The sequence below is a fragment of the Chiloscyllium punctatum genome, chromosome 31 (genome assembly GCF_047496795.1).
Source record: "Chiloscyllium punctatum isolate Juve2018m chromosome 31, sChiPun1.3, whole genome shotgun sequence".
Taxonomy (NCBI): Eukaryota; Metazoa; Chordata; class Chondrichthyes; order Orectolobiformes; family Hemiscylliidae; genus Chiloscyllium; species Chiloscyllium punctatum.
Genome location: NC_092769.1, coordinates 67,355,841 through 67,379,364, shown reverse-complemented (window position 1 = coordinate 67,379,364; position 23,524 = coordinate 67,355,841). Strand labels below are relative to the sequence as shown.

The window sequence follows — 23,524 nt, the reverse complement described above, 5'->3', positions numbered from 1 at the left end:
CTCCCCCATCTCCTGTGGTTCCACAAAGGTGGCCTTGCTGATCTCTGAGGGGTCCTACTCTCTCCCTAGTTACCCTTTTGTCCTTAATGTCTTTGTAAACACCCATGGATTCTCCTTAATCCTACTTACCAAAGCCATGTCTCCTGATTTCCCTCTTAAGTATACTCCTACTGCCTTTATACTCTAAGGATTCACTCAATTCCTTGCTCTTTATACCCGAGATATGCTTTGTTTTTTTTTCTTGACTGAAACCTCAATTTCTCTAGTCACCCAGCATTCCCTACACCTACCAGCCTTACCCTCCACCCCAACAGGAAGGTAGTGTCTCTGGATGCGCTCTCTTTCTCATTTTTGAAGGGATCCCATTTTCCAGTCGTCCCTGGACTTGCGGTTATCAACTTTTGAAAGTTCTTCCCTAATACCGTCAAGATTGGCCTTCCGCCAATTCAGAGCTTCAACTTTTAGATCTGGTCTATCCTTTTCCATCACTATTTTAAAACAAATAGAATTATGGTCACTGGCCCCAAAGTGCTCCCCCACTGACACCTCAGTCACCTGCCCTGCCTTATTTCCCAAGCACCTTCTCTCGTAGATACATCCACACACTGAGTCAGAACATTTTCGTGTACACGTTTAACAAATTCCTCTCCATCCAAGTCACGGCAGTCCCAATCTAAGTTAAAATCCCCTCCCATTACAACCCTATTATTTTTACAGATCTCCTGACAAATTTGCTTCTCAATTTCCTGCAGATATATAGGACCACCCTAAGAAGGTGATTACCCCTTTCTTATTTCTCAGTCCCGCCCAATTAACTTTTCTGAACCGACTCTCAGGAATATCTTAAGTACAGCCGTAATGTTGTCCCTAATCAAAAAATGCCCCCCCCCCCCCCCCTCACTTCAACCCCAGAAGAGATTCCAATGACACAAAAAATGTCAGTCCTTCTCCCCTGCATCAGCTCCTCAGCCACGCATTCATCTGCTCTATCCTCCGATTCCTACCCTCACTAGCTCGTAGCACTTGCAGTAATCCACATATTACTCCCCTCGGAGACCTACTTTTTGAAATTCCTGCCTAATTGCCAACTTTGCCCTTTTCCCTTCCTCTGTCACTAGTTCCAACGTGCTCAATGACCTCCTGCTGACTCCTCTCCCCTTTGAGAATACTCTGCATCTTCCCAGAGATATCCTTGGCCTTGGGACTAGGGAGGCAACACCCCACTCTGGTTTCTCACTGTCGGCCGCAGATACATCTGCCTGTGCCTCTGACGAGAGAGTCAGAAGGGGGGTGGGACGCAGGAGACAGATCAGTCGCAGACTGGTACAGTTGGGAAGAGGAGCCAGAGGAACAAAGCAGAAAATGAAGTAGGGCTGATAAACTGAACTGCATTTATTTCAATGCAAGAGGCCTAACAGGGAAGGCAGATGAACTCAGGGCATGGTTAGGAACAGGGGACTGGGATATCATAGCAATTACAGAAACATGGCTCAGGGAGGGACAGGACTGGCAGCTTAATGTTCCAGGATACAAATGCTTTAGGAACGATGGAGGGTGGGGAAAAGAGAAGAGGGGGGAGTGGCGATTTTGATAAGGGATAACATTGCAGCTGTACTGATAGAGGATAGTCTCAGAAATACATCCAGGGAGGTTATTTGGGTGGAACGGAGAAAGGAGGGGATGATCATAGACTATGACTCCCTGCTCCTCCCCACCCAGATAGTCAGCAGGAAACTGAGAAACAAATTTGTAAGGAGATCTCAGCTATCTGTAAGAGTAATAGGGTGGTTATGGTAGGAGAGTTTAACTTTCCAAACATCGACTGGGACTGTCACAGTGTTAAGGTTTAGATGGAGAGGAGTTTGTTAAACCTGTGCAAGAAAATGTTCTGATTCAGTAATGTGGATGTACCTACTAGAGAAGGTGCAAAACCTGACCTACTGCTGGGAAATAAGGCAGGGCAGGTGACTGAGGTGTCAGTGGGGGAGCACTTTGGGGCCAGTGACCATAATTCTATTAGTTTTAAAAGAGTGACAGAAAAGGATAGACAAGATCTAAAAGTTAAAGCTCTAAACTGGAAGGCAGACAATTTTGGCGGTGTTCAGGAAGGACTTTCAAAAGTTGACTGTGGGCAGATGTTCACAAGTAAAGGGTCGGCTGGAAAACGGGAAGCCTTCAGAATGAGGTAATGAGAGTCCAGAGACAGTATATTCCTGTTAGGGTGAAAGGGAAGGATGGTAGGCGTAGGGAATGCTGGATGACTAGAGCTTTCATTCAAGAGAAAGGAAGCATATGTCAGGTCTCGACAGGAGAGGTCGAGTGAATCCTTACAAGGGTACAAAGGCAGTACGAGTACACAAGAGGGAAATCAGGAGGGCAAAAAAGGGGACAGGAGTTAACTTTGGTAAATAGGATTAAGGAGAATCCAAAGGGATTTTTATAAATACATTTAAGGACAAAAGGGTAACAAGGGAGAGAATAGGGCCCCTCAAAGATCAGCAATGCAGCCTATGTGTGGAGCTGCAAGAGGTGGGGGAGATACTAAACAAGTATTTTGCAAAGTTTACTGGGGAGAAGGAGATGGAAGGTAAAGAATGTGGGGGAATGGATGGCGATATCCTGAAAAATATCCATAATACAGAGGAGGTGGTGTTACCTGTCTCAAAACGCACAAGTCCCCAGGAGCTGATCAGGTATACCCCAGAACTGTGTGGGAAGCTAGGGAAGTGATTGCTGGGCCTCTTGCTGAGATATTTGTATCATCGATAGTCACAGGTGAGGTGCCGGAAGACTGGAGGTTGGCAAACGTGGTGCCACTGTTTAAGAAGGGTGGTAAGGACAAGCCAGGGAACTATAGACCAGTGAGCCTGACCTCAGTGGTGGGCAGGTTGGTGGAGGGAATCCTGAGGGACGGGATGTACATGTATTTGGAAAAGGCAAGGACTGATTCGGGATAGTCACCATGGCTTTGTGCGTGGGAAATCATTTGGATTACATCCTTGGGTAAGGGGACTTTCCTTAGAAAACATAACAGAACATTACAGCGCATTACAGGCCCTTCAGCCCCACTTGATGTTGCATTAACCTATGAAGCCAACCTGAAGCCCATCCACCTAAACCATTCCATTTTCCTCCAGATATTTATCCAATAACCATTTAAATGCCCTTAAATTTGGTGAGCCTACTACTGTCGTAGGCAGGACATTCCACACCCTGATTACTCTGAGTAAAGAAACTGCCTCTGACATCTGTCCTGTATCTATCATCGCTCAAGTTAAAGCCCTTGTGCTAGCCATCACCATCCACCCTATCTAACCCTCTGAAAAGGGGACCAAAACGGTTCACGGCACTCCAGATGTGGTCTGACTAGTGCCTGGTACAGGTTTACTAAAGCCTCCTAACTTTTGCACTCCAATGCGGCACAGTGGCTCAATGGTTGGCACTGCTGCCTCACAGCACCAGGGACCTGGGTTCAATTCCAACCTCGGGTGACTGCCAGTGTGGAGTTTGCACATTCTGCGTGGGTTTCCTCCTCAGTCCAAAGATGTGCAGGTCAGGTGAACTGACCGTGCTAAATTGTCAACAGTGTTAGGTGCATTAGTCAGCAGGAAATAGGGCTGGGTGGGTTACTCTTCAGAGTTGTGGGGGTGGACTTGTTGGGCCGAATCATAAAGGCCAATCTTTCCTATTACCCACTGAACTTGGACGCTAACGTGATGATTTGTGCACGAGGACCCTCGACCCCATTGTCCCGCAGCTTTCTGCAGTCTTGCTCCATTTCAATGAAGCGCAATTCTGCAGTGGACACCACCAATCCTCGGCTGACCACCCAGAGGACGCACAATAAAACCCAAACGGAAACTGCAGGGGATTTAAAAACCCGAAGGAGAGTCACGCGATCTAAAAACGTTAACTCTGCTTTCTCTCCACTGAAGCTGCCAGACCTGCTGAGATTTTCCAGCCCTTTCTGCTTTTCGCTTCTGACTTTTAGCAGCCGTGCCTCTCAGTTTGTCTTTGTTCGGCGCACAATGAGCGTTTTATTGGGTGGAGAGGAAGAGAGGCTGAGGCAGTGGGGGCAGGAGCGAGAGAGGGGGGGGGGGGGGGGGGGAACCACGGAGGAAAGAGGACAGGAGCACGTGAAAGCGAAGGAAGTGTTTGAGATGAGGAGCAGCAAACACAGGGGAGGGGGAGGATTAGATGTGGTTGGGATGCTTGCTGGGTGGTAGCCAAGAAACTTGGAAAGTTCATGAGCTGGAGACAAGGGCTTCAGGGCAAGAACACAAACCAAAGACGTTGTGCAATGCAGGCATTCATCAGGCTGAGTGCCAGAAAACAGGACCCCCCCCCGCCCCGCGCTGCCCCCCAACCGGACAGGCATAGATGTAGAATAAAGCTCTCTGTACAATGTAAACATTCAAGCTCTCTGTACTGATAAACCAAAAGTAAAGCTCCCTCTACACTGTCCCCCCATCAAACACTTCCCTGAACAGGGACAGCACGGGGTTAGATACAGAGTAAAGCTCCCTCTACTCTGTTCCCCAAACACTCCCCAGGACAGGGACAGCATGGGGTTAGATACAGAGTAAAGTAACCTTTACACTTTGGAAGTAAATGTCCCTCTACTCTTTTGAACTGAAAGTAAAACTCCCTCAACTCTGCCCCAGACACTCCCAGGACAGGAACAGCACAAAAATACATTTGTGCTGCAGTCTTGACTTGAAAAAGGTTATAGCCTTGTTGACAGATACATGACTGCATTCCCGCACCAGTGGGAGTGGGACCAACACTCCATGGATAACATGGGGGGGGGGGGGGGATGTTTTACAGCTCCTGGTCACGGAGCACCGGGAGAGCAGGAGGAGCAGCAGCAGGGATGATGATTAAGTAAAGCAAACTTGCAGGACTCACTGTGAAGTTTATCGAGGAGCTTGGTCCGTGACAAGCTGCCCTTTCCCTCCCATTCCGCCTTCGCCCGGAGATCTTCCGCATCACGACACATCAGGTACCTGATAAGGAAGACAAAACAGACACCCATGGATTATTTGGGGTGGCTCATAAGTACGATGCAAGCCCCTTACATCCAGCTCGGCATGTTTTCCTGACAATCCTCCACTGCGGGGTGCGTTTCCAATTCAATTTTTCCACGTCAACTGTCACAGCAGGTTTGGCCGAAATTCTGAAACCAGCCTTCCCTCTCTCCTCCTCCTCCTTGCCTCACCCCCACCGTCGCCACCCTGCGTACGGAGTATCGAGAATCTTCATGAAGTTACCCTGGGTGATACCACAGGGAGTGTGCGTCTGGGACTCAAAAAGGTTCAACATTTCACAGCAAAGTGTCTCAGTGTATCGGCCCATTTCCACCTAACAACCTCTTTGACTTTGTAGTACCCAGAAGCGTCTCCAGGACCTGCTGGACACCCCACGTCTGGCCACAACAAGAGCCGAGAGAGACTTGCGTTTTCTACGACAGTGCTTTCACTTCTAGGATGACCCCCAGTGACATCCCCCAGGCTAATGAAGTACTGTACTGCTGGTAACCAGGTGGTGGGTTCGGCTCCACGTCCGATCCCAATACACAGGCTGAGGAGCACTCCCTCAGTACTGCTTGGAGGGTGTCAGCCTGCACCAAGGGTGCTTTCGATGCTTTCAATCGAGATGCTTTATCACCAGACCAGCCCATCTTAGCTCCTAACCCCCATGACTTTGTTTCGTTCAGATTGAATAGCCCTGCCTTATCTCTCACATTCTATTCCTTTCCAAACTCAAGGTCATTCAAAATTCCACTGTCTGTAGGCTGAGCTTATATCAAGTCCTCATTTTCATGGTCTCTCGCTCTGCAATTCCCTCCCAAGACCCTCCTCCTCGAGTCAGACAGCACTGAAACAGACCCTTGAGTCCAACTCACCCGAGCTGACCAGGTATCCCAATCTGATCTAGTCCCATCTGCAGGCACCCGGCCCATATCCCTCCAAACCTTTCCTATTCATGTCCCCATCCAGATGCCTTTTAAATGTTGTCATTGTACCAGCCTCCATCACTTCCTCTGGCAGCTCGCCCCATACACCTACCACCCTCTGCATGAAAAACTTGCCCCTTAGGTCATTTTTTTTTTAAGACCTTTCCCCCCCTCACCTTAAACCTATGCCCTCTAGTTTTCAACTCTCCCCATCTGGGGAAAAAGACGCTGGCTATTTACCCCACCCATGTCCCTCACGATTTAAAAAACTTCGATGTGGTCACCCCTCAGCCTCTGACGCTCCAGGGAAAGAAGTCCCAGCCCATTCAGCCTCTCCCTGTAGCTCAAACCCACCAACCCTGGCAACATCCTTGTAAATCTACTCTGCACCCTTCTGAGTTTAACAATATCATTTCTATAGCAGGAAGCCTAGAATTGAATACAGTATTCCAAAAGGGGCCTCACTAATATCCTATACAGCCGCAGCCTGACCTCCCAATTCCTACAATTAACGCACTGACCAAGAAAGCTCTGGCTTTCTTCCTGTAAACTCTTCGACTGAACCCTCAGCCGGCTGGCCAAATCCTTCCCGATGTAGCGCAGGGTCAAATGTGGCCTGATGATGCTGCATGGTAAGGTGTGGGAAACCTTGCCAAGTTCAAGGTGCCATGCAAATGCATGTTGTTGTTGATGGGGGGGGGGGGGGGGGGGGTGTCTCCCTTCTTTACGTTCCTCACCTCCAGCAAAAGGAATAGAATTTAGACCAAGATTTCCGAGTAACACCTCCGTGTGGCTCCTGACTTCCGGCCGAGTTGGAATATAACAGGAGGCAGCATTTCAGGCCTTCGGGCCTATTTCGCTATTCATTGACGTTAGGGCTGCTGGGGGACCTGAACTCCAAGGGTTCAGCTCGACTCCCTTAACAAGCATGGGAGCTGCCCACCAACAGCCTGCCTGAACCACAGCAGGGGGCCAGCAGCAGCTCTGGGTGTTCTGGGTACCACTGCCATTTATTACACTTCCCTTTGAAGGCAGCAGTGGGGAGCGGCCTTCCTCAGCTGCTGTTGGGAGTGTCACCCAGCCACACTGAAGAAACAGTGGGGCATTTCCAAGTCAAGGTGATGAGCAAGAGGGGAACCTGCAGGGGGTGGTGCTCCCATGTATCTGCCGCCCTTGTCCCTCTGTATGGAAGTGGGTTTTGGGTTGGATTAGATTAGATTCCCCTACAGTGTGGAAACAGGCCCTTCAGCCCAACAAGTCTACACCGACCCTCCGAAGAGTAACCCACCCAGACCCATTTCCCTCTGACTAATGCACCTAAGACTACGGGCAATTTAGCACGGCCAGTTCACCCTAATCTGCACATCTTTGGACTGTGGGAGGAAACCCACGCAGACACGGGGAGAATGTGCAAACTCCACGCTGACAGTTGCCAGAGACTGGAATCGAACCTGGGACCCTGATGCTGTGAGGCAGTGCTAACCCACGGAGCCACTGTGCCGCCTGTATGCCCTTTTGCAAGGTGTTGTCAGAGGAAGTGTGGCATACTGCTGCAGCGCGTTTTGGAGGCAGGACACACTATTGCTCCTGAACTTCAGTGCTGAAGGGGCTGTACATCGAAGGTGGAGGATGCGGTGTCAGTCAAATAGGCTGCTTTGTCCGAGGATTGATTTGGAGAGGTCAGTGTTGGACTGGGGTGTACAAAATTTACAATCACGCACCACCAGGTTATAGTCTAACAGGTTTTATTGGAAGCACACTAGCTTTCGGAGCAGGGCTCCGAAAGCGTGCGTGCTTCCAATTAAACCTGTTGGACTATAACCTGGTGGTGCGTGATTGTAAATTTTGCCCTCTGATTGCGCGCGCGAGAGGGGTGTGCGTGTGTGAGGAGACGCAAGTTTCTGGCTTCTTGCAATTTTCTCAAATTTGCTGGAATTGTACATTTGGACGCAGTAAGATTCTATGGCTCCCTAAGGGGCAATGAACTCTTGAAGGTGGTGGGGCCAGGCAAATAGACAACACTATACGCTTTATGTTCAATATGAGAAGTTTGAAAGTTGCAAATGCTATTCAAGGAAGTAGTGACTGCTTAATAAAGGGTCATGAGTTATGCAAATTATGCCATTGCAAGATTTGGTTAAGACTTGCTTAGGGTCTCTAAGCATGGTTGATGACTTCCCACATGGGACATCGTTTGTCCTGTTTCTAGTCACTTATATAAATGATGTAGTTACGAATATATATAGTTAGTAACTGTGCAGCTGACACCAAAACAGGACCTTGATCAGATCGACTGAGGAATTACAGATACAGTTTAATTTAGATAAATGTGAGGTGTTGCATTTTCTTAAAGCTAATCAGAGCAGGACTTATACACTTAACGGTAAGGTTGCTGAACAAAGAGACCTTGCAGTGCAGGTTCATAGTTTCTTGAAAGTGTAGTCGCAGGTTGATAGGCTAGGTTGATTATTGGTCAGTGTATTGGGTATGGGGGTTGGGAGGTCATGCTGTGGCTATTGGTTCGGCCACACTTGGAACACTGCTTTCAATTCCGGCCTTCCTGCATCAGGAAATTGTTGGTTAAACTTGAAAGGGTTCAGAAAAAGGATGTTGGCCAAGGTTGGGAGGGTTTAAGTGATAGGAAGAGGCCGAATAGGCCGGGGCTTCTTTCCCTGGAGTGTCAGAGGCTGGTGTATGACCTTATGGAGGTTTATAAGGTCATGAGGGGAATGGATAGGGTGAATAGCCAAAGTCTGATTCCCAGGGCAGGGGAATCCAAAGCTAGAGAGCATAGGTTTAAGGTGAGAGGGGAAACATTTAAAAGGGACTCAAGGGCAACATTTTCATCCAGAGGGTGGTGCGTAAATGGAATGAGCTGTCAGAGGAAGTAGTGGAGGCTGGTACAATGACAGCATTTAAAAGGCATCTGGATGGGCATATGGATTGGAAGGGTTTATATGGACATGGGCCGAGTGCTGGCAGATGGGACTAGATTAGTTTAGGATATCTGGTCGGCATGGACAAGTTGGACCGAAGGGTCCGATTCCATGCTGTACATCTCTAATGATACTTTATCTGTGCTGAGCCACAGTCTCACGTGTGGGTGGGGAGTGGATGATAATTCGCTTTCAAAGATGTGAGAAGGGGAGATAAACAGACCAGGGCCTGTCTTTTTAATGTGCAAGGCTGGGGCAGCAAATTTGCACGAACTGGGGCCCTGCTCGACCAAACTGTTGTTGTACTTCACAGCCAACAATTTCTGTAATGCCCCCCATCCACACACATTCCAATGCTCCCCTCCTCCAAGCTGACACACTGATGGGACAGGGGGCTGAACCTGTGATTCCACACACACACACCCACCCCCCCCAACACACACACACACAGAACAGGACAGAGATCTGTGCCTGTGGTGTGCTCTCTCTCTCACAGACAGAGATCTGTGCCTGTGGTGTGCTCTCTCTCACTCTCACAGACAGAGATCTGAGCCTGTGGTGTGCTCTCTCTCTCACAGACAGAGATCTGTGCCTGTGGTGTGCTCTCTCTCACTCTCACAGACAGAGATCTGAGCCTGTGGTGTGCTCTCTCTCTCACTCTCACAGACAGAGATCTGAGCCTGTGGTGTGCTCTCTCTCTCTCTCACAGACAGAGATCTGAGCCTGTGATGTGCGCTCTCACTCTCAAATACAGAGATCTGAGCCTGTGGTGTGCTCTCTCTCACATACAGAGATATGAGCCTGTGGTGTGCTCTCTCTCTCTCACAGACAGAGATATGAGCCTGTGGTGTGCTCTCTCTCACTCTCACAGACAGAGATCTGAGCCTGTGGTGTGCTCTCTCTCACTCTCATAGACAGAGATCTGAGCCTGTGATGTTCTCTCTCTCACTCTCAAATACAGAGATCTGAGCCTGTGATGTGCGCTCTCACTCTCAAATACAGAGATCTGAGCCTGTGGTGTGCTCTCTCTCACATACAGAGATCTGAGCCTGTGGTGTGCTCTCTCTCTCTCACAGACAGATATCTGAGCCTGTGGTGTGCTCTCTCCCTCTCACTCACAGACAGAGATCTGAGTCTGTGGTGTGCTCTCTCCCTCTCACTCTCATAGACAGAGATCTGAGCCTGTGGTGTGCTCTCTCTCACTCTCACAGACAGAGATCTGAGCCTGTGGTGTGCTCTCTCTCACATACAGAGATATGAGCCTGTGGTGTGCTCTCTCTCACATACAGAGATATGAGCCTGTGGTGTGCTCTCTCTCTCTCACAGACAGATATCTGAGCCTGTGGTGTGCTCTCTCTCACTCTCACAGACAGAGATCTGAGCCTGTGGTGTGCTCTCTCTCTCACTCTCACAGACAGATATCTGAGCCTGTGGTGTGCTCTCTCTCACTCTCACAGACAGAGATCTGAGCCTGTGGTGTGCTCTCTCCCTCTCACTCTCACAGACAGATATCTGAGCCTGTGGTGTGCTCTCTCTCACTCTCACAGACAGAGATCTGAGCCTGTGGTGTGCTCTCTCTCACATACAGAGATATGAGCCTGTGGTGTGCTCTCTCTCACATACAGAGATATGAGCCTGTGGTGTGCTCTCTCTCTCTCACAGACAGATATCTGAGCCTGTGGTGTGCTCTCTCTCACTCTCACAGACAGAGATCTGAGCCTGTGGTGTGCTCTCTCCCTCTCACTCTCACAGACAGAGATCTGAGCCTGTGGTGTGCTCTCTCTCACTCTCACAGACAGAGATCTGAGCCTGTGGTGTGCTCTCTCTCTCTCTCACAGACAGACTAAGATGGAGGTCCAAACACAACCCTAACGGTCTACCCTCAGGACAGTAATGAAGGGCTTCACTCAGCTCCTGAACTCATTGTAGCCTCGATTCAAGTACTGACACAGGAGATGAATACCAGAGCGGAGGTGAATGGGACTCTCCTTACCATCAAGGTCGCATTTGATCAAGTGGGACATTACAGAGCCTGAGCAAAGTTTGGATGTAGGTTCGCTCGCTGAGCTGGAAGGTTCATTTCCAGACGTTTCGTCACCATGCTGGGTAACATCTTCAGTAGGCCTTAGGCTGAAAACTTCCTGCTTTCTATTTATAGAAATGTGTTTCTTTGGGTTGGTGATGTCATTTCCTGTGGTGAGGTCACTTCCGACTCCGTTTCTCAGGGGGTGGCAGATGGGGGTCTAACGCGATGCGTTTGTTGATAAGAATTCTGGTTGGACCCCATCTGCCACCCCCTGAGAAAAGGTGGCATTGTTGCGCCTTCTTAAATGCTACATCCTGGAAACTGTCAACAGAAGGGTGCGAATCCTATCGCAGAGTTCGGCTGGAGTGGTAGCTCGAGGCGACGAGGAGCTTACGAGAGTAAGTGGGTGTGACACGATGGCAGTTCCAGGAAGGTGGAGACACTACAGATACACCGTCAGGGAGATGGCTATCGCTAGAAATGGTAGGAGGGGCAGCCAGATAGTGCAAGGGGTAGCTATCCCCATCTCAAACAGGTCGTGGTTTTTGGATACTGAAGGGGGTGGGAGATGGGGCACTCGGGGGAGGGTATAGCACTGACTGCCAGGTTTCTGATACCCGGGAGTGGCTCTAGTGTAACGAGGTGGATGCCAAACTCGAAGTAATCGATTGTATTCGGGGCCTGTCTAGTCTGGGGCACAGGCAGACACTTCTGCGGCCATCAGTGAGCCATCCGGTTGGTGTGTTGCTTCCCTGGGTCAAGGATATCCCTGAGAGAGTGCAGAATACTCTCAATAGGGAGAATGGCTTGCAGGAGGGCATTGTGCACATTGATACCAACGACATGGGTACAGAAAGGAATGAGGTTGCGCAGAGAGAATATCTGAAACGAGGCAAAAAAGGTTAAAAAAGTAGGTGCTCAAGGAGAGTAATCGCTGGACTACCACCAGTCGGAAGTGGGTAATGCAGATGCTGGAGATTAGAGTCAAGATTTGAGTGGTGCTGGAAAAGCACAGCTCTATTACCAGTGTCATGTGCTAGTGAGAGTAGGAGGAGGAGGGTAGACCAGATGATTGTGTGGTTGAGGAGCTGGTGCAGGGGATAACGATTCACATTTCTGGACCATTGGGATCTCTTCACTGGTTGAAATGAGCTGCATAACCCAAATTGGAATGGGGCCCAACATCCTCGCGGGGAGATTTGTTCGTGTCACTTCGGAGGCTTTAAGCTAGTAAGGTGGGGGGGGGAGAAACCAAACAGACGGTGAGAATAGAGAAATGGCTGAGGCAGGTACAGTAGATAAGGGGAGCAGGTCTAATAATCAAGGCAGGAAACAGCTTTGCTGAGAATGAGGCAAGGCTGATGAATTCAACCGCGTTTTCTTCAATGTAAGACTTCTTACAGGTGAGGCTGATGAACTTCGACTATGTTTGGAACATGGGACTAGGGTATCATAGCTATTATAGAAACATGGCTCAGGGATGGATAGGTCTGGAAGCTTAATGTTTTAGTGTATGGATGCTATAGGAAGGATACAGCACGGTGGTTCGTGGGCAGCACTTGGCTAAGTGGGTTAGCACTGCTGCCTCACAGCACCAGGGACCCAGGTTCGATCCCAGCCTCAGGCAACTGTCAGCGTGGAGTTTGTATATCCTCAACTTTTGTTGTATTTCTTGATGTCACAAGGAATTAAGGGCTACGGGGAGAATGCGGGTAATGGAGTTGAAATGCCCATCAGCTATGATTGAATGGCGGAGTGGACTCGATGGGCCGAATGGCCTTACTTCCACTCCTATGTCTTAATGTCTCCCTGTGTGGTGCTCCAGTTTCCTCCCACAGTCCAAAGGTGTGCAGGTTAGGTGGATTGTCCATAGTGTTCAGGGATGTGTAAGTTAGGTGCATTAGTCAGGGGAAATGTAGAGTAATAGAGTAGGGGAATGGGTCTGAGTGGATTACTCTTCGGAGGGTCGGTGTGGACTTGTTGGGCCGAATGGCCTGTTTCCACACTGTAGGGATTCGACAGGGGTGGGTATGTTGCTAGAGTGGATTCTGAGGGACAGGATTTTCATGCATTTGGAAGGACAAGGACTGATTAGGGAGAGCTTGTCTCAGTGGCAGTGACCACAAGACTATTGTCCTTTGTTCTGAAAACGCATCTGGCTCAGGGAAGCAAATCTGCCATCCTTATCCAGTCTGGCCTATACGTGACTCCAGACCCACAGCAATATGGCTGACTCAACTACCCTCTGAAGGAGCATGCCACTCTTTCTCGAGGGCAAATAATGAGGGCCGCGCCAATGATGCTCATATTCCATTACATAACTACTTTTCTTATATAAAAAAATTTTTTCTTTTGTCTCTCATCCAGGGCACAGTGGCAGACACTTACCTACGGACAAAAGCTAGCGGAGATATTCTCACAGTCACAGCATGTTAGAGCATCCACAATGAAGCTGAAAAATGCAGAAAGGCAAGACAGAAAAGACCTGGAAAGGCACGGTGAAGAATGCACTCCTTCTAGTACCGCACATAGGAGGTTTAATCTCCATCCAAGGTTGGATGGGCGAACAGTTTACTGCCTCAGCCCCAAGATCGCACCTCTAACATTAGCGCTCCCTCATGTCGTGGCAGTGGGGGGGGCATCTGCCTAGAAGATGGGCTCATGTTTCTGACTCAGGAGTGGGACAGCCACACACACAATCATACAAAGAGAGACAACCTGGTAGCGGTACGTAAACAGGCCCGCTGCTCTCGAGTGTGCCAGAGTGGCAGTCTCACTCCGATAGAGTATCTGCAGGCTGTCTCTCTCTCTCGCAACCCCCCTCCCTGCCGCAGCCTTCACTCACCCACTCAGAGCGTGGATACGGTCTGTGTTGTACTTCAGCGGAGTCAGCTCAAAGCGCAGCACCTGCAGAGCCTCGAGCACCTTCCCGTCGTCCAGAAATTCCAGGTATTTCTGCTCCAGCAGCAGGAACTTCATGCGCTGCGGGGAAAGCGGGGCGTTAAAGAGGATCTTAGGACTCAAGGACCGGGAAACAGACAGGGGACCAGCAAGGTAATAGGAGACATCCTCCGATCAACACACCACAGTAAAGTGGACTTTGGAATCTATTTGTGTGTCACACACGCTGCCCATCTCTCACTTTCTGCCTGTGGATTCCCCCACCCTCCCCCACCAAGTCAGGCTTATTTCCCCCCTGTTGCAGGAGGGCAACGTGACCACTATTCCCATGGCAGGCCCCACTCACCCACTGTACCTGCCTATCTCCTTTTCCACCTATCCACTCCACCCTCTCCTCCCTGACCTATCACCTTCATCTCCTCCCCCACTCACCCATTGTACTCTATGCTACTCTCTCCCCATCCCCACCCTCCTCTAGCTTATCTCTCCACGCTTCATGGCTCACTGCCTCTATTCCTGATGAAGGGCTTTTGCCCGAAACGTCGATTTCGCTGCTCATTGGATGCTGCGCTCTTCCAGCACCACTAATCCAGCAAGAGTAGCAAACTGAGTCAGCATAAAAAGTGCAGGAGGGATGCACAAATGACTTCTCATTCTCGCTGGGGAGACGGTTTGGAAACAAATTGGATCTGCCTGCACGCAAAAACGAGTGGACGGCCTCCAACTCCCACAGTCTTAGCCCACCAGCAACCCTTTAATCCCCCCCCCCCCCTCCGCCTCTCCTTACCACAATGGCCTGAGGCAGGTGCACCAAGGACTTGAGTTCAGTGAGGTCAGCTTCAGCCTAAACGGAAAGATAACACGGCAGTAAGGACATACACTCACGGTCACCCTGCTCCCCGCCCAGCAAAGGGGAATGAACATCCCAGCCGGCGGTCAGATACAGAGTAAAACTTCCTCTACACTGTCCCCCACCAAACACTCCCCAGGACAGGGACAGCACGGGGTTAGATACAGAGTAAAGCTCTCTCTACACTGTCCCCCATCAAACACTCCCCAGGACAGGGACAGCACGGGGTTAGATACAGAGCAGAGCTCTCTCTAATCTTTTAAACGGAAAACATTATGCCCTCGACAATGCTCCCATCAGACTCTCCAGGAGAGGGACAACATGGGGTCAGATCCGTAAACGCCTTGTACCCTTTTTGACAAAGCAAATCTCCCTCTCTTCTGTAGTGTAAAGCTCCCTGCACATTGTTCCTGTAAAACACTCTCTTACATACAGAGAAAACCCCCTCCACACTATCGTATGGAACATTAGCAAAAACCCGCGGGGGGGTCTGCACAGTGGGTCAGGGTCTTATGAGAACGCTTCCGAGAGTAGGATGGCAGGGGTCAGGGCCCCGGGAGGCCAGGTGAGGGGTTACAGTGGATCTCTGACGCTTGCTTCCCTGTCTGCATTTTGCCCAGCTGCCACGCACAGTAACCAGGAGGCCTTGGCAATGGGTGACTTTGAGAGCGGTGAGACCCCAGCACATTTCTGAATGAGACAGGACAGCTCTGTCAGAGTGCCATCTCAATCCAGCAGGGAGCGATCAGAGAGCCCGGTTACCTTTTCCCAGTCACCCTCCGTCACGTGGTTGCGGAACTTGGTGGCAGACGGATGCTCCAGGCTGCATCCCGTCTCTTGCATCAACTGTTCGACGGTTTGGCTGCATCGTTGGAGGGAGACGGAAGACGATGTCAGTGTGTTTTGCAGGGGCAGAGAGTGTTAACAAAGCTGAACAGAAATACGTCCAAACAAACCATAGACAGGGAGCTCCCCCACTCACCAAACAGAGCCCGGACAGAGAGCATGCCCCCACCACCCCCCTGACCCCCAACAGAGAGAACACCAACCCCCCACCCAGAAAGATCACCGCTCCCCTTCCCCCCCCCAGACAGAAACCGCGCCCCCCAGAGAGAACACCACCCCCCCCACCCAGAGAGAACACCGCTCCCCCTCCCCCCCCCAGACAGAAACCACCCCCCCAACAGAGAGAACACCACCCCCCCCACCCAGAGAGAACACCGCTCCCCCTCCCCCCCCCAGACAGAAACCACCCCCCCAACAGAGAGAACACTACCCCCCCACCCAGAGAGAACACCACCCCCCCAAACAGAGAGAACACCGCTCCCCCTCCCCCCCCAGACAGAAACCACCCCCCCAGAGAGATAACACCACCCCCCCCCACCCAGAGAGAACACCACCCCCCCAAACAGAGAGAACACCGCTCCCCCTCCCCCCCCAGACAGAAACCACCCCCTCCCCAAACAGAGAGAACAACATCCCCCCGCCAACAGAGAGAACATCACTCCCCCCAAACAGAGAGAACACCCCCCCCACCCAGAGAGAACACCACCCCCCCCACCCAGAGAGAACACCGCTCCCCCTCCCCAAACAGAGAGAACACCCCCCCCGCCAACAGAGAGAACCCTGCTCCTGCTTCTGCTCCCCCTCCCCCCCCCCCCCACTACTCCACACAGAACAAGAGTGACTGCTCAGTTCTTGAATAAACACATTCTCTTGTAGCATTTGGTCATTGCTGATAAGGCTTGCATTTCCAGGGGAGCCCTTGATTAAATGATCTAGAGGGCCACAGCGAGTCACAGTTGTACAGCACAGAAACAGACCCTTCGGCCCAACATGTCCATGCCAAACAGATATCCCAAATGAATCTAGTCCCAATCTCCCAATCCGGTCGTTTCAGAGCAGAGTCAACAGTCAGTCACTTTTGCTGTGGGTCCGGGGTCATACTCTGGCCATACCAGGTAAGGGTGGCTGGGTTTACCTCCCTGAAGGATGCAAGTGAACCAGAGGAAGGTTTTAATTTTCACAATCAATCATCGACGATGATCTCAGTAATGGGTTACCGTGAAGCAATCAGATGCAGTCAACAAATTGAACTTCCTCTCGCTGACCTGCTGGGATTTGAGCTTCCACCTTCAGATCATCCACATGTTAATTTCTGGCGTTCCCGATAGAGGGAAGACGCGATGACATATGACAGAGTGCAGAAACTATTTATAAGGAGGATGCTGGGATTGGAAGGTTTGAGCTACAGGGAGAGGCTGAATAGGCTGGGGCTGTTTTCCCTGGAGCGCCGGAGGCTGAGGGGGTGACCTTATAGAGGTTTATAAAATCATGAGGGGTGTGGATAGGGTGAATAGAAAAGGTCTTATTCTCAGGGTCAAGATCAAAAGCAGGGGACGTAGGTTTAAGGTGAGAGGGAACAATTTAAAAAGGGACCTAAGGGACAACTTTTTCACTCAGAGCGTGATGCATGTATGGACTAAGCTGCCAGAGGAAGTGGTGGAGGCTGGGACAATCACAACATTTAAAAGGCATCTGGATGGGTATATGAATGGGAAGGGTTTAGAGCACCTCTGTGCTCCTGAGCCAGCCTTATAGGTAGGCAACAGCAGCTATCCTGATGGGGCAAGGGGCCTGGGAACAGGGGTATCCTGCTGCGGGTTTCCCTGCAGGCCCCGTAGCTCACACCAGTGCTCCCGATCGCAGCGAGCCACAGGGTACCGAAGCAACCCCTGAATCTGTGGATACCGTAAACATTCACGCTGCTGCTGCCAACCTGCCCACTGAGCAAGGGAGGGGTGGATGGGAGGGCATGGATTCAAAGGGGCTTGCAAACAACGCAACGGCAAGGTGGGAAAAGAAATCCTTCTTACACAGCGAGGGAATCACAGAAGAATCATAGAACCCCTACAGTGTGGAAACAGGCCATTCGGTCCACCAGGTCCACACCGACCCTCCAGAGAGGAACCCGCCCAGAACCATTCCTCTACTACACTACATTTACCCCGGACTCTTGCACCTAACCTCCACTATGGGACAATTTAGCACGGCCAATCCACCTAACCTGCACATCCCTGGGCACTATGGGACAGTTTAGCACGGCCAATCCACCCTAACCTGCACATCCCTGGGCACTATGGGACAATTTAGCACGGCCAATCCACCCTAACCTGCACATCCCTGGGCACTATGGGACAATTTAGCACGGCCAATCCACCCTAACCTGCACATCCCTGGGCACTATGGGACAATGTAGCATGGCCAATCCACCCTAACCTGCACATCCCTGGATACTGCGGCACATCTTTGGACTGTGGGAGAAAACCCCACAGAGACATGGGGAGAATGCAAACTCCACACGGACAGTTGCCCGTGGGGGAATTGAACCCAGGTCCCTGGTGCTGAGAGGCAGCAGTGCTAACCACTGGGTCACCGTGCCACCCTAAAGCACAGCCTGGCAGAATCCAGTACCATTGAGGGCATCGTTGGACGGTGACATGCCAGGATCGGCTAGCTCAGTTGGCAGGACAGTTGCCCTGCGATGCAGAGTGATGTGAGCAGCATGGGCCCCATCTGCTGCTCTGGCTGAGGTCACATCGATGGCCCCTACGTCTTGACCTCTCTGTCTCGGCAACCTGACCTTCATCTTACCGGATAGTAAAAAGGTTATGAGACAGAACCAGAGGTGGGCCGTTTGGTCTCCTCTGTCAGCGTGCCAGAGGTGTGATTCAGAGCCCGGGGTTGGGGGGGTGGGGGGTGAGCTGGCTGTTTGACAGGCCCCACAGCCACCAGCAGGTTTCTCACACAGTGCACCCAGCGTCAGGGATAAACCAGGGCTGCCCGAACAGAGGGACGCAGCTGCACGCTAATACATTTGCAGCAACACACCCATCCCTCTGTGTATCCCACCTCTCCCCTCACTGACAGCAAGGGAGAGTGTCGGCCACCTCAGAGGAAGCATCTGACAACAGACAGGGCAAAAGAAATCGAGAGGTGGGCAGACGATACGAGGTTGCAGGACACAGCGCACATCAGAGGGGAGTGGGCCAAGGACATGACTGAGGCATCCAGCATAGAAACAGACACTTCAGCCCCACCAGTCCATGCTGACCACCATCCCAAACCAAACCAATCCCATCCGCCTCCACTTGGCCCCCTATTCCCTCCCACCGTTTCTTATTCACGTACTTATTCAAAACGTCGTGTGAACATTGCAACCGCTCCCTCGTCCATCGCTTCCTCACACAACCCAATGCCCAAAAGTAACACCAACCCCAACAGAACAGACCCAGACTGAAAGCAAGCAGGACAGAACAACATCGCTTCACGGAAATCGCACTGATGGTGTTACCCAGCAGGGTAAGCAAACATCCACACGTTAACCCAGCAAGCTAACCAACCAGCTCATTCACAAGCCCAGTGACAGACCTTCACCAAAACCTGAAATCAATCAATCTAAACCAGGAATGAGGCCCCTGCACTGCTGACCTTGAGCTTCAAGGGCAGTTCCAGTTCCTTAAGGCACACATAGGACTCCTGTCTGGAGCTACCGTGCTGGGTTCTCGATATCATACCCGGTTTTAAGGAACTGGCGGTCACGGAACCTGGCCAACCACGATCTGAAGGAGTGCCGGAACAGGCCAGAGGGGCTGAATAGGCTGCTGCTGTGCTTAGACGGAGGACGCAAGCTGGCCCACCCATGTTCGACACCACCCCCCCCCCCCCACCAACTTCATGTCATCTGCAAACTTCCTGATCAGACCAGCGACGCCCTCTTCCAGATCGTTTATGTACAGCACAAACAGTAGCCCCAACACGGACCCCTGTGGAACACCACTGGTCACCTTTCTCCATTTCGAGAAACTCCCTTCAACTACCACCCTCTGTCTCCTGTTGCTCAACCAGTTCTTTATCCACCTCACTAGGACATCCTGCACACCATGTGACTTCACTTTCTCCATTAGTTTACCGTGGGGAACCTTATCAAACACCTTACTAAAGCACACACATATGACATCTACAGCCCTTCCTTCATCTAACAACTTGGTCACTTCCTCAAAGAACTCTAAGTTGGTACTGCACGATTGCCCCCGCACAAAACCATGTTGCCTATCACTGATAAGCCCATTCTCTTCCAAGTATAAATAGACCCCATCCCGCAGTAGCTTCTCCAGCAACTTTCCCACCACTGAAGTCAGGATCATTGGTCCGTAGTTACCCGGAATATCCCTACTAACATTTTTGAACAGGGGGACAAAATCAGCAACTCTCCAGTTCTCCGACACTTCACTTGTGTTTAAAGATGCTGCAAGGATATCTGTCAGGGACCCAGCTATTTCCTCTCTCTCTCTCCCCCTCCCTCAGTAACCTGGGATAGATCTCATCCAGTCCTGGGGAGTTGTCTAGCATAATATCCGTTGGCCTACCCAACACCACCTCCCTCCTTATGTCAATGTGATCCAGAGTAAACAAACCTCTATCTCTAATCTCGACATTCATCATGTCCCTCTCCTCAGCGAACACTGACGCAAAGTAACCATTGAAAATCTCACCCATTTTCTCAGGTTCAACATACAACCTTCCTTCCTTGTCCTTTAGTGGGCCAACCGTTTCTCTGGTTACCCTCTTGCTTCTTATATATGAATAAAAGGCCTTGGGATTCTCCTTAATTCTGCTCGCTAAAGTTATTTCATGACCCCTTTTAGCCCGCTTGATTCCTCATTTAAGATTGGTCCTACTCTCCTGACATTCCTCCGAAGCCTGTTTTTAGCTGCCTGGACCTTATAAAAGCTCCCTTTTTCCTCTTGGCTAGTTGCACAATTTCTCCTGTCATCCAATATCTCACCCAAAAGACAGAGCACCTCCTACACTTCAGCCCTCCACCTCACAGTCAAATAGTCATACAGCACGGAAACAGACCCTTCAGTCCAACTCATCCATGTTGACCAGTTATCTTCAATTAATCTAGTCCCACCTGCCAGCACCCGGCCCATATCCCTCCAAACCCTTCCTATTCATGTCCCCATCCAGATGCCTTTTAAATGTTGTCATTGTACCAGCCTCCACCACTTCCTCTGGCAGCTCATTCCACACACGCACCACCCTCTGGCTGAAAATCTTTTCCCCTCTCACCCTAAACATACACCCTCTAGCTTTGGACTCCTTTAGCCTTGGGAAAAGACTGTATAAACCTCCATAAGTTCACTTCTCAGCCTCTGGAGAAAATAGCCCTGGCTTATTCAGCCTCTCCCTGTAGCTCAAACCCTCCAACCCCGGGTAAAGGTTTTCTGAACTCTTTCAAGTTTCACAATATCCTTCCAATAGCAGAGAGACCAGAACTGAATGCAGTGTTCCAAAAGCGGTCTACCCGATGTACTGTAAAGCTGCAACATGACCTCCCAACTCCTGTACTCAATGCACTGACCAATAAAGGCGAGCATACAAACGCCTCCTTCACTACCCTTGTCTACTTGCGACTCAACGTTCAAGGAACTATGAGCCTGTACACCAAGGTCTCTTTGCTCGGAAATACTCCCCAGCCTCCGCTATGGTCCTGTGGGTCAGCAAGTGTAGTGCGAGTACACAAGTGCTCGACTCGAGTGGGGAGAGAGAGAGAGAGAGAGAGACAGACAGAGACAGAGACACAGAGACAGAGAGGGAGAGAGAGAGACAGAGAGAGAGAGAGAGAGCGCACACAGAGACACAGAACCGAGAGCAAGACACAGAGGAGGAGAAATGGAAGGGGGGGGGGGGGGGGCGGGGGGAGGAGAGAGGGGGGAGGAAGAGAAAGAGCGATCACGGCTCACAGAGAAGGAGCCCTAACCCACAAAAGCAGACCCCGAACCTTCTTTCCATGGGGGCCAAGTCAGGGAGTGAGTTCGACCTGCCAACTCACACAGACAGGAGGGAAAGACAGCTGAAGGGAACTGGAGAGGTTAATATTACCTTCGAAAGGGAAGGAACGGACGGGAGGCCATGGGTTCAAGCTGATTAGCGATAAACTGATTAAACAAATCAGCCATCGACAGTTATAATGCAGAGTGGGCTGGTGAAAATCTCTGAAATTATCCGGTTAGTGGGAGTGCAGTATTATTTGTTTTTCCTCAGGAGGATGCGAATAAAGGGGGCCAGGGTCTGCAAAGATCTGACCGGCAGCACTGGGATAATGGCCAGAATCAAGAACAAGGAGATAGTGAGGAATACAGATGCTGAAGAAGTCAGAGTCCTGGAGATGTCCAGCACAGAAACAGACCCTTCGGCCCAACCCGTCCATGCCGACCAGATATCCCAACCCAATCTAGTCCCACCTGCCAGCACCCGGCCCATATCCCCCCAAACCCTTCCTATTCATGTCCCCATCCAGATGCCTCTTAAATGTTGTCATTGTACCAGCCTCTACCACTTCCTCTGGCAGCTCATTCCATACCCACACCACCCTCTGGGTGAAAAAGTTGCCCCTTTGGTCTCTTTTATACCTTTCCCCCTCTCACCCTAAACCTATGCCCCTCTAGTTCTGGACTCCCCCCACCCCAGGGAAAAGACTTTGTCTATTTACCCCATCCATGTGCCTCATGGTTTTATAAACCTCTAAGATGCAGCGCTGGAAAAAGCACAACAGGTTAGGCAGCATCTGAGGAGCAAGAGTCAATGTTTCGGGCGTAACCCTTCATCGGGACTGGGGAAGGGGGCTGAGGGTTAAATGGGGGGAGTGGGGCTCGGGGAAGGTAGGTGGGAAGGGCAGAGTGGATAGATGGGAAAGAAGATGGACACTTAGGTCAGGTCAAGAGGGCAGAGTCAGACAGCTCGATCTGGGATGGGGGTCAGGGTGGGGGAGACTTGGAAACTGGTGAATTCAATATCATGGCTGTGTGACAATAGACAATAGGTCCAGGAGTAGGCCATTCAGCCCTTTGAGCCTGCACCACCATTCAATATGATCATGGCTGATCATCCTTAATCAGTATCCTGTTCCTGCCTTATCTCCATAACCCTTGATTCCAGAATCCTTGAGAGCTCTATCCAACTCTTTCTTAAATGAATCCAGAGACTGGGCCTCCACTGCCCTCTGGGGCAGAGCATTCCACACAGCCACCACTCTCTGGGTGAAGAAGTTTCTCCTCATCTCTGTCCTAAATGGTCTACCCCGTATTTCTAAGCTGTGTTCTCTGGCTCGGCACTCACCCATCAGTGGATACATGTTTCCTGCCTCCAGAGCGTCCAATCCTTTAATAATCTTATATGTCTCAATCAGATCCCCTCTCAGTCTTCTAAACTCAAGGGTATACAAGCCCAGTCGCTCCAGTCTTTCAGTGTAAGGTAATCCCGCCATTCCAGGAATTGACCTCGTGAACCTACGCTGCACTCCCTCAATAGCCAGAATGTCTTTCCTCAAATTTGGAGACCAGAACTGTACACAGTACTCCAGGTGTGGTCTCACCAGGGGCCTGTACAGCTGCAGAAGAACCTCTTTGCTTCTATACTCAATCCCTCTTGTTATGAAGGCCAGCATGCTATTAGCCTTCTTCACGACCTGCTGTACCTGCATGCTTGCCTTCATTGACTGGTGGACAAGAACACCCAGATCTCTCTGTACTGCCCCTTTACCTAAATTGATTCCATTTAGGTAGTAATCTGCCTTCCTGTTCTTGCCACCAAAGTGATAACCATACATTTATCCACATTAAACTGCATCTGCCGTGCATCTGACCACTCACCTAACCTGTCCAGGTCACCCTGTAATCTCCTAACATCCTCCTCACATTTCACCCTGCCACCCAGCTTTGTATCATCAGCAAATTTGCTTATGTTATTGCTAATACCATCTTCTATATCATTAACATATATTGTAAAAA

General features: G+C 50.6%; 1 pseudogene; it reads right to left on the bottom strand.

Moving 5' to 3' along the window:
- Positions 1-23,524, bottom strand: part of LOC140457175 (WD repeat-containing protein 26-like) — a 58,939-nt pseudogene that overhangs the window by 17,469 nt on the left and 17,946 nt on the right.